Raw genomic sequence first — 12476 nt, forward strand, 5'->3', positions numbered from 1 at the left:
TCGACCAACACCTCCCAACAATCCATCCGATCCGCACACCATCTCGGAGGCGCCTAAGTTAGCAAATAGAAACTTGAGCGCTACGGCTAAGAATTACTAAATGAAGGAACTTAAGTAGAAGGCCTTAAGAATTACCTTCATGTACTGCTCCTTACTCAGGAACTTATCGCGGCACGCCGGCTTGGTCTTCTTGATACCACGCAAGGCGTAGTAGTCTCGAACAGCCTGCACCCGAGCCTCGTGCCGTAAGTTCTGGAGTAGGCGCTTGCAGACGTTCTCGATAACATTTGCGCAGTCCTCCTCGTATCCCTCCTCACACCTGTAGAATGTCTGCAATCAAATGAGACAATATTGATTAGTACAATTAATAACTAGCTAGTTGAAGATTTTGAAATGTGTAAAGGAGAAATTACCCAGAACGTCCTGATCACCATGTCTGCCCTCGTGTCGCACACGACACCGTCGATAATGACATCCGGCGGGGCCGGGGCAGCCACGTAGTGCTCCCAGCTCAACCCAAGCTCTGGAAGCCGACCCTCACCAGGCAACGTGACAAACCCCGGGAAGTTTTGCCGGCAAAGAACTCCAAGGACGGAGTTGGGCCGGCGGACACTATGATGGTGGTCCCAACCCCTGCAGCATGACAAGGCCAACGCATTAGTTATTTGAAGAAACGTGAATGCAGAAGGTACAAAAATTTTAAATGCACTTACGTACCTCTCCCCATCAGGGAAGATCAACCACCTCTGCTCGCGGGTCGCCGGCACGGACGGGAGCCGTGTAGCACCACGCTGGTAGACGGTGCCACCCTCCTCCACAAGATCAGTCGGCTCCCCGCCATCATCAGCATGGCCACTCGGCTCCTCGGGCTGATCCGGCCAGGTACCCCATCCGGACGTGTGCTCCTCCGGGGTCTCGTGGGCCGAACTCTCGTGGGCCGAAGGCCAGTCGACCCGAGGCTCGTGGGCCCAAGACCCGTGGACCGGAGGCTCGTGGACCGGAGTCCGTGTAGCCTCCTCCTCGGACGAGTCCACCCTAGCAGTCACGTGCGCGGGTGAAACAGCTGGGGGTGGCGGCGAGGAAGGCGCCCTAGCAGTCACCCTACCTCCTCTCCCGCGACCACGTGCCCCACCTCCTCTCTTCCTACCTCGTCCCCTGCTGGGCACCGCGGTGGACGAAGAAGGGCCCGGCGGTGTGGACATACTGTCCAGCAACGCTCGGCGAAGAGGTACGTCTGGAATCGAAGACCTCAGACCACGCGCCGAGGAAGAAGGAGCCTTGGCGCGCTCCCGACCAGCGCCCACCATCTTTCAACACCTGCCATGACAAACAGTAAACGAAATTAGTACAACATAAAAAAAGACCGACATGAATAATAATATGTGTATCACTTAAGTGTATCATCATCAAGTACAACATTAAAAAATTTAATACCTGACACTACTAATAATCTCGATCAGTATCATCAATAAATGCATAATCATCATCATCACTATAATCAATGATGGGCTCATAGGGTTCATCAAACTTTTTCCACGCAACACCATCCGATGTGTGTACAATCATCAGATTCCCATCTGCATCTAGTTCGGTTCTTTTGCCCGTTTTGTGCCATGTCATCTGTCTGGCCGTCTCTTCGACCATGAAAAGACGTTGAAGTCTTGGTACGATTGGCATATACCGAAGAACACTAACGGGGATTTTGGTCTGTGTCTTCTCACCCATACCGTTGTCTACCACAACATACCTGGAAGACTTGCAAATGGGACAACAGTTCAAGTCCGCATAGTCAAGCCTAAACAAGACACATCCTTTCTCACAGGCATGTATCTTATCATAGGGCATCTTCAGTGCACGGAGGATTTTGTCCGACTGGTACAGGTTTGCAGGCATTACATGGCCTTTGGGTAGAAAGCGTCCAAATACTGTCATCATTGCATCATAGCATTCTCTGCCCAAGTTGAACTGAGCCTTCAGAGCCATTACTTGTGAGATGGCATCCAACTGACAAAGCTCAGTGTGCTCATGGAGCGGACGTTTTGCAGACTCCAACATTTCATTGAAGGCCTTTGCAGATTCCTCCATCTCCTCGTCCGAATCCCGAGCATCATCAAAGTCTTGCACCATGTTTTCCATACCGGTACCATGCTCGTCGGTGCGACGACGATCCACCTCGGCTCGGTCACGTTGGGCAGACTCACCATGAAATGTCCACACCGTATAATCGGGCGTAAAACCACTCTTCTGCAGGTGTTTGCCCATTTCAGCCTCTGTCCTCTTTTCCCAATTGCCGCACCGTAAACAGGGGCACCAGGTTTTCCTCTGGCCATTTGCAAATGCGGCTCGCACAAACCCCTTGGTTTTTGTGAACCATTCAGTGCTCCATTTGTTCTGACCAGTGTGACCGGTGTACATCCACGCACGATCACTCATCTTGACTTTCAGAGCTACTAGACACACAACAAATATATATATATATATATAATTCACCATGTATGTATTCATCAGTTGATCTACTTTGTCAATTTTATTACGTCCATGCAACCTACACTCTAATAGGTAATGATAGGTCCTAATCCCACCCGAGTATGTTTAGATTGGGTTCATTTTCCCATGCTATGCCCCGGATCCTACGCAAAATTTCGGCAGCACCTCCCCGCTGTTCTCCTGATACACGTCTCTGCAATAAACAGAGAGGATGTGTACCCGGAGAACAACAGGGGAGGCACTGACGAAATTTATGCGTCGGATCCGGAGCAAAGCATATGGGAAAACGAACCCAATCTAAACATACTCGGGCTGTCCATGGATAGCGTTGGACAATTCGAAAGAATCAAGGTTATAAATATGCAAATGCATGCATATTTATAACTATGACGCTTTCGAACGGGAGACACATATTGGTTACGCATACTGATAATTCAAGACACATATATATCTAGCTATCAAGTTTCATCGGAATAGATCAAATAATTAATGGGGGAGGAGGACATGTCATTTGTGCTCACCCACGAACGAAGGGGCAGAGCTCGTCAAACGCACGGCCAGGTCGTCGAACACCAAACCTCGCAGCGATGAAACAACTGCACATTTAAAACTACCCGATCAACACAATTATATATGATGTTTTTCATAACAAAATCGAAAGATATATGACCTAACTAATAATTCACAAATATATGACCCCGTCGGCTTCTGGAAGGCCAAAGAACACCTTTTCGGGACGTGTCGGGGGTCGGGGTGTCGTGTCGGTCTCGGGGTGCCGTGTCGGGGTCGGGGTTGGGGTCTCGGGGTCGGGGTGTCGGGTCGGGGTGTCGGGTCGGGGTGCCGGGTCGGGGTCGGTGTGCCGTGTCGGTGTCGGGGTCGGGGTGTCGGGTCAGGCTCGGGGTCGGGGTGTCGGGGTCGGGGTCCGGGTCGGGGTATCGTGCTCGGGGTCTCGGGGTCGGGGTGCCGGGTCGGGGTCGGGGTGCCGTGTCGGTGTCGGGGTCGGGGTGTCGGGTCAGGCTCGGGGTCGGGGTGTCTTGTCGGGGTGCCGGGTCGGGGTCGGGGTGCCGTGTCGGTGTCGGGGTCGGGGTGTCGGGTCAGGCTCGGGGTCGGGGTCTCGGGGTCGGGGTGTCGGGTCGGGGTGCCGGGTCGGGGTGTCGGGTCGGGGTGCCGTCTCGGGGTCGGGGTGCCGGGTCGGGGTCGGGGTGTCGGGGTGTCGGGTCAGGCTCGGGGTCGGGGTGTCGGGGTCGGGGTCGGGATGTCGGGGTCGGGTCGGGTCGGGGTCGGGGTGCCGTGTCGGTGTCGGGGTCGGGGTGTCGGGTCAGGCTCGGGGTCGGGGTGTCGGGGTCGGGGTCTAGGGGTCGGGGTGTCGTGTCGGGGTGCCGCGTCGGGGTCGGGGTGCCGTGTCGGGTCGGGGTTTTTTCCTCTTTTTCCTTTTCTTCTTCTTCCTATTCTTCCTTTTCTTCCTCTTCTTCTTTTTCTTCTCCTCCTCCTCTTCTTCTTCTTCCTTTCCTTTTTCCTCTTCTTCTTCTCCTCCTCTCCTCTTTTTTCTTCTTCTTCTTCTTCCTCTTCTTCTTTTTTCTTCTCCTCCTCCTCTTCTTCTTCTTCCTTTCCTTTTTCCTCTTCTTCTTCTCCTCCTCTCCTCTTTTTTCTTCTTCTTCTTCCTCTTCTTCTTTTTTCTTCTCCTCCTCCTCTTCTTCTTCTTCCTTTCCTTTTTCCTCTTCTTCTTCTCCTCCTCTCCTCTTTTTCTCTTCTTCTTCTTCTTCCTCTTCTTCTTTTTTCTTCTACAACCTAAACCTAAAACTAAACCTAAACCTAAAACTAAACCTAAAACTACAACTAAAACTAAATCTAAACTAAAACTAAAACTAAAAAGGAAAAAAAAAGAAAAAAAAGAAAAAAACTGAAAATGGGGGCTCACCTGGGGGGTGGAGGAGGCCGGTGGAGGAGGGGGCGGGGCGGTGGAGGAGGCGGCCTGGGGGCGGCGGCGAGCCGGGGCGGCGGGGGCGACGGGGCGGCGGGGGCGGGGGCGCGGGGCGCGGGGCGGCGGGGGGCCGGGGCGGCGGGGGCCGGGGCGGTGAGGGCGACGGGGCCCCGGGGCGGCGGCGAGCCGGGGCGGCGGGGCGACGGGGCGGCGGGGGCGCGGGGGCGGGGGCGCGGGGGGCGCGGGGGCGCGGGGCGGCGGGGGCGGCGGGGCGGCGGGGGGCCGGGGCGGGGGCGACGGGGCCCGGGGCGGCGGGGGCGACGGGGCGGCGGCGGCGCGCGGCGGGCGGCGGCGTGGGAGGAGAGAAACGGCGGCGTGGGAGGGAGAGGGAAGAAGCGAGTAACGGGCGGGGGTACGGGCCGTTAGGTAGTAGGCTCTTTGCCGTCCGCCCCCCTTTGCCGTCCGCTTTTTTGCCTCTTTGCCGTCCGCTAGCGGACGGCAAAGTGGTGGCCCGTTAAGTTTTTCAAAAACGGGCGGGGGGTGGGGGCCACCTCACTCTTTGCCGTCCGCCAGCGGACGGCAAAGATTCTTTGCCGTCAGCTGGCCGACGGCAAAGAGCTGGCGGACGGCAAAGAGCTTCTTTGCCGTCAGCTTTTGGGTAGCTGATGGCAAAGAGCTGGCGGACGGCAAAGAGCTTCTTTGCCGTCAGCTAGCAGACGGCAAAGAGCTGGCAGATGGCAAATTAGCTGATTCCAGTAGTGAAAACCCCGTTTTCTGGAACAATGGAACGGGCAAGTGACTTGTTGGAAATCACACATGCTGATGTGTGCAGTCCGATGAGTGTGGACGCACGCGGTGGATATCGTTATTTTCTCACCTTCACCAATGAATTGAGTAGATATGGGTATATTTACTTAATGAAGCATAAGTCTGAAACGTTTGAAAAGTTCAAGCAATTTCAGAGTGAAGTTGAGAATCATCATAACAAGAAGATCAAGTTCCTACGATCTGATCAGGGGGAGAGTATCTGAGTTATGAGTTTGGCAATCTCTAAAGACAAGGTGGAATCGTTTCACAGTTGACGCCACCTGGAACACCATAGCGTAATGGTGTGTCCGAACGTCGTAATCGAACCTTATTGGATATGGTGCGATCTATGATGTCTCTTACCGATCTACCGCTATCATTTTGGGGTTATGCATTAGAGACAATTACATTCACTTTAAATAGGGCACCATCTAAGTCCGTGGAGACGACTGTCGGTGTCAAAACCGGTGGATCTCGGGTGGGGGTCCCGAACTGTGTGTCTAAGGTCGATGGTTGCAGGAGACGGGGGACACGATGTTTACCCAGGTTCGGGCCCTCTCTATGGAGGTAATACCCTACTTCCTGCTTGATTGATCTTGATGAATATGAGTGTTACAAGAGTTGATCTACCACGAGATCGTAATGGCTAAACCCTAGAAGTCTAGCCTGTATGACTATGGTATTGAGTATATCCTTTTCGGACTACGCCCTCTGGTTTATATAGACACTGGGGGGATCTAGGGTTACATAGAGTCGGTTACATAGGAAGGAATCTTCATAGTTGACAGGCGCTTGATATTCACAGCCTTTATAAAGGGATAAGGATTCCCTTCCGTCACCCACACCCTTTCTCTCCTTCAGTCCTTCCGTCCTTGAGCTCCAGCGCCCAAGCTTTAGCTTTCCCTCGCTCGAGAAAGCACTCCAAACATGTCCGGATCCGGAGCTGGAGGCAAGTGGATGGCCTCCTCTGTTAAGAAGAAGGACATCATGGAGCTCCGGGAGGCCGGATATATAGCCAAGGAGATCGCTCACCGACTCCCGGCCAAAGGGAAAATCTTCCCCACTCCAGAGCCCCATGAGAGGGTTGTGTTTCTCACACACTTTGTCCGCGGACTGGGATTCCCTCTCCACCCATTCGTCCATGGACTGATGTTTTACTATGGGCTAGACTTTCATGACTTAGCCCCCAATTTCATTCTCAACATCACGGCATTCATTGTCGTGTGCGAGGCCTTCCTCCGCATCCCACCTCATTTCGGCCTATGGCTGAAGACCATTAACGTGAAGCCGAAAGTGGTGAGCGGCCAACAAGCAGAGTGCGGAGGCGCCATGGTGGGTAAGATGCCCAATGTTACCTGGCTCGAAGGCTCTTTTGCGGAAACGGTGAAGGGGTGGCAATCGGGGTGGTTCTACATCACCAAGCCGCGCGACCCTAACTGGGCGGCGGCCCCCGAATTCCGATCTGGAGTCCCGATGCGGCTCACCTCCTGGCAAGAGAGGGGCCTAACCTGGGGTCCCCCGAGCAAGCTGACTGGGCTCCAGACGTGCGTCCAGAACATGATAGACAGGAAAATCAAGCTCATCAACGTGATCCAGGTCATGCTCATTCGTCGAGTTCTTCCATGCCAACACCGGACTTGCTATCTGTGGGAGTACGATCCAGCCAAGCACCAGACGCTACTAGAGCTCTTCGGCACGACGCACGAAGATATCTGGAAAGTGCTCTTCAAGGCCGGCAAGACGCCACCGCCCACGACCGAGGATCGCGGGCTCAGCTTAAAATGCCAGGCTAATTCGGTAAGTTGTTTCATGTTTTCAAGGCATACCCTTTACTAGCATATTTTGAGAAAAAAATCCTAAGCCTTCCTATCCATGTTTTCAGGCCTGGATCGAGGTAGCAGGGGGGATTAACTTTCCAGCTCCGTTGCCCGAAGACCACGAATTTCCATTACTGACAAAAATGCTGTTTCCAGCACCTTATGAGGTGCCGGAGAAGACGGCCAAGAAAGCGGCAAAAGGGGCCCGGAAGGGCCCTCGCCGAAAAGGCACCCCGGACATGATGTCCAAAGACGAGACTCGCACTTCGTCCGCCGAGGACGATGAAGAGGAGGAGGAAGATGACTCCCTACCCGAGGTGGGGAGAAAGAAGAGAACGGCCTCCACGAATTTGGAGGCGGGGGCACCCAAGAGGGGGAAAGGCTTCCCCGCGGATAACTCCGCGTGGGATGTCGATAGCAATCTGGAGCGGCCTTCCTGGGCCAAGCCTCGGGCCGCATCGTAAGCATCAAAAATCTTTATGCACGCCCGAACGCCCGTCCTTTCCGCCTTGCAATATTTGATATGTTTGAATCATGTTATTGCAGTCCGGCTCGGGGCAGTTCTCCGCGATCTTCATCAGAAGGTTCACTGGACCCAAAGGAGAGGGTCAGTATGTCACCGCCGCCAGCCTACTCCCCTTCGGCCAAGGGTGAAGTCGAGGAGACATCCCAAAGGGCCTCCTCGGGCCGGGGGAAGGCTCCGGAGATCGTCAGGGTGGCGCCCCAGGATGACTCCCGGGCCGCCGGATATATGGGGGGAAAAGCCCCTACGGAGACGGACTGTGCGGGCCGAGTTCTACTCGACCCTCAGCCGGATTCTATTCCGGAGACCTATACGGCTCCGGAGTCCGGCAAATGGCCCTTCCCAAAAGGAGGGGGTGAACTACCGGTGACCTCTATCCAACCAGAGGCGCCGGATCGTCTACTGGAGGCGCTGCAAGGCGCCTCCATTGTGGATGAGCACCGTGCCCATATGGGTACGGTGATTGAAAGGGTTCAGTCCGCCAAAAACGGACTGACCGAGGCCTACACTAGTCTTCTAGCAGGCTTTGAGGTGAGTAATGTAATTGTAAGAGGAATATCACAGCGTAGACAGTAGCCCCTGATGCTCTGTTCGGTGTCCCTCAAGAAAGAGCCGAACAGAGGATCAAAAATAATTATCGCAGGAGTCTAACAAAAAGGTGTCTATGTGAATAAGTAGGCCTCGTTGCGGGCTGCTACCGCTCAAACCGCGGAGGTCTCCGGACTGAAGCAGAAACTGGAGCGGGCCGAGGAAGAGCTCGGCCTCGTGAAGAAGCAGTTGGACGATAGCCAAGGTACGTAGTAACCTGCGTGTATATCGAAGAATAAATTGTTCAAGCTGACTAAAGTGTCATGAACTTTATTAGGGGCCACGACCGAGGTGGCGGCCCTCAAGAAGGCGTTAGCCGAGGCCGAGGACAAAGCGGCCAAGGAACACGCCGCGCGCGAGAAGCACGAGGCCCTGGTTAGCAAGGCCCAACAAGAACTCCATGACGCTGTCGAGAAGCTCGAGTCCTTGGAGCGCGATTTTAAGACACAAGAGTCCGAACTTGCGAAGGCCCGCCAGAGCACACAGGATGCCCGAGCCGAAGCCCAGAGCGCCCTCCAGGAAATTCAGGAGGCCAAGAAGATTACGGCGGGTAAGTCTTTCGCTATGCAAAGCTAGTAGGCGAAGGAAACATTCCTTGTACTGACCCAAATTTGGGTTTTCCAGGGGCGTTTACGAATCTGCCGTGCAGCATATCAGATGCTACCGAGTTTTATCGAGCCGAAGAGGGGATGTCTACGGAGAAGCTATTCTGGTCTCAATATTTTGGACCAGAACATCCGGTGCCCTTTAGCGACCAGCAGAAACAGCTGGTCGAGCTGCACAGGTCGGCCGAGCTAGCCATGACGGACCTGATAGTCCGGTTGTGGCCTGTCGAGCCCGTACCCAGCAGCTACTTCAGACTTGTGAAGCGGCCCGTGAGTGCCTGCCCACGGCTCGAAGCCATGAAGCGATCGGTCTGCATTGAAGGTGCATGGATGGCCTTTGCCCGCGTTAAGACGCATTGGGCGAAGCTGGATGCCAAGAAGCTGGTGACCGAGGGGCCGCCTGAGGGCAAGAAGCATCGTCGACCCGAGCTATATTTTGATAGTGTCCTAGGGGGGTCCCACCTAGTGGCGGAGCAATGTGCGAAGGATGTTATTTTCCCATGAAAACATTCGTATTATCTTGTCCTGTAGGATGAAACAATGATATTATGTAATATAATGCTTGTGATTTTTACCTCCTGTGCGGCCGTTTGTGAAATCTGAGGGTTGACCAGTCGTCGGCTTCTGCCCCCATGTAGGTAGTACGGGGGTGTTCGGGATAAATCTAAACACTCTTTTCTCCACGTTTTGGTCCTTAAAGGAGGTGTTTAGCACAACGAACAAGGCAATCAGACTATACGGCCTTTATCACCCTCACTTAGCCATAGGAGTTTGATAATGAAACTTTCGGCGAAGCCCCTGGTGTTCGGAAGGCCGAACTAGGGGCGCCATACACGCCTAATCGGAGAAACACCGATTCCTCGCGTAGAGCGGAAAAAATCTCTAAGGATTTGAGACCTCTTGAATAGCTGACCAGCTCTCGCCGCATCATGACAGTCAGTTTTCGGCTTTCTCTACTGAGGTGCTCATCTGGAAGAACTGGGACACAATCGCAGTAGTTCTCCCTTTACTACCCTAGCCGATATAGCGGAACGTAAGGTAGTAAGCACAGGAGCTGGGCAACCCAACTATTGACCAAATACATGATTCAGAGCCGATGCATATAATGCTATAAGTTCGGGGTGCCGAACTGTACTGTAAAAGTGTTCGGACTTTTGTTGCCGTAATTCGGGGCGTGATGAAGCCCCTGGCGCAGTAATACGTACCAGAGTGTACGTGTGCAATGAGTAATAAATACAAAGGTAGGGAGACAGAGAAAATTAGATAATAAGCTGACGCTACCATTCATTTACCATTGTGGTGTTATTAATACGTCGAGGCATATTTGTACAAGTAATGCGATAAGCAAGTAAGGCTATTTATTGTGCCAAGACCAAGGGCGAGCTGCATACAGGTATGTAAAACAGGTATAACAATCGTTAGCAGAGACCACCTGGGGATTCCCTTGTACGCCAGAGCTCCTTGCCTCCTTGGTGTGTTCTGCCCACGGGTCGTCCGAATAGACCTTGAAAAGAAAAAAACCCGAAATGAAAAGGAAAAGTAAAGGTGTGCGATTCCCAGGGTCGGTTGAGCCGCACTGTGGATCGCGAGCTAGTTATGCCTCCGCCAGCACCCATGGGGTTTTGAGTGCGTAGTTATGTACGCGTGGTACGAATGCCACTGCATGAAGGGGGCTGGGGCGGAGTCCGGATTGCTAATCGAGCTCTTAACGAGCCGAGCTGTCCTGTTGCAGCGTAGTCTGGACCTTCTTAACGATGTTCAGGGGCTCGGCAACCGGATTATGGTTCTGCTTGAGAAGGCTGCTCTGTGCCTCTGCTGCTAGGGCGGCTGTGTGCTCCTCTGTTCGGAGGGAGCGTTCAGTATTTCCATTGACTGTTATGACACTGCGTGGACCGGGCATCTTGAGCTTGAGATAAGCATAGTGTGGCACTGCATCGAATCTAGCAAACATAGTTCGTCCAAGCAGTGCGTGGTAGCCGCTGCTTAAGGGGACGATATTGAAGATTAACTCTTCGCTTCGGAAGTTGTCCGGAGAACCGAAGACCACTTCCAGCATGATTGAGCCCATACAACAGGCCTCTACGCCTGGTATGACTCCTTTAAAGGTAGTCTTTGTGGGCTTGATTCGTGAGGGATTAATGCCCATTTTGTGCACTATATCCTGATAGAGCAGGTTGAGGCTGCTACCACCGTCCATTAGGACTCATGTTAGGTGAAATCCGTCGATGATTGGGTCGAGGACCAGTGCGGCCGAACCGCCATGGCGGATACTAGTTGGATGATCTCGACAATCGAAGGTGATCGGGAATGACGACCACGGATTGAATTTTGGGGCGACTGGCTCTACCGCGTAGACGTCCTTGAGTGCTCGCTTGCACTCCCTTTTGGGGATGTGTGTAGCGTATATCATGTTCACCGTTTTGACTTAAGGGGGAAATTTCTTCTGCCCCCCCAGTGTTCGGCTGCCGGGGCTCTTCGTCCTCATCCTCGCTTTGCGATCCCGTTTTCTTGCTTTCGACATTTGAATTGCTGGCTTTCTTGAAAGCCCGGCAATCTCTGTTGGTATGATTGGCTTCTTTGTCTGGGGTGCCATGTATCTGGCACAGACGATCGAGTATGCGGTCCAAGATGGATGGTCCCTCGCTGTTCCTTTTATAAGGCTTCTTCCGCTGGCCGGACTTGGAGGCACTGAATCCGGCGTGAACTGCCGTGTCATCGGTGTTATCGCCATTACCTCGGCGTTTGTGTTTATTGCGCCGGAGCTTGCCGGTGCTGTTTTTGGCCTCAGAGGGGCCTGCCTCGTTGGCTGTGTTTGTACTACGAGCCAGCCAACTATCCTCACCCGCGCAAAAGCGGGTCATGAGTGCCGTGAGGGCTGCCATAGACTTCGGCTTTTCTTGGCCGAGGTGGCGGGCAAGCCATTCGTCGTGGATGCTGTGTTTGAAGGCCGCTAGGGCTTCGGCATCCAGACAGTCAACGATCTGGTTCTTTTTGGTTAGGAACCTAGTCCAGAATTTTCTGGCTGATTCTCCAGGTTGTTGAACTATATGACTTAAGTCATCAGTGTCTGGTGACCGGACATAAGTACCTTGGAAGTTGTCAAGAAAAGCTTCTTCCAAGTCCTCCCAACTACCGATGGAATTTTTGGGCAGGCTATTTAACCAGTGTCTAGCTAGCCCTTTTAGTTTTAGTGGGAGGTATTTGATGGCGCGGAGGTCATCTCCTCGGGCCATATGAATGTGTAGAATAAAATCCTCGATCCATACTGCGGGATCGGTTGTTCCATCGTATGATTCGATATTGACGGGCTTGAACCCCTCGGGGAATTCGTGATCCAGTACTTCATCTGTGAAGCAGAGGGGGTGTGCGGCGCCTCTATATCGGGTCGCATCACGACGCACCTCCGATGAAGTCCGTCTGTGGTTATCGGCCCGGGCGTGACTAGGTTTGTCATGTCCGAATAAGTAGCCGTCATCCCGAGTCGGGAAGCGTCCTCGCGATCCGTAGATTGATCGGGTGTGTCCTGCTCTACTGTCCAGGTCCTGCTGAAGGTCATGTGTATGGTCCCGAGCTGTTCTGTCTCTGTTTTTACGAGGCGGTGGGGTGGGCTGTTGTTCGGCCTGAGTTGCCGTTTTATCCCGACCGCGGGGTGGTCGGTCCGCCGCACTATCCCGACCACGTGGTGGTCGTTCCGCATTACGCGAGGGAAGTATGGGATCTAGTGCCTC

Source organism: Triticum aestivum, chromosome 2D, assembly GCF_018294505.1.
Source record: "Triticum aestivum cultivar Chinese Spring chromosome 2D, IWGSC CS RefSeq v2.1, whole genome shotgun sequence".
Taxonomy (NCBI): Eukaryota; Viridiplantae; Streptophyta; class Magnoliopsida; order Poales; family Poaceae; genus Triticum; species Triticum aestivum.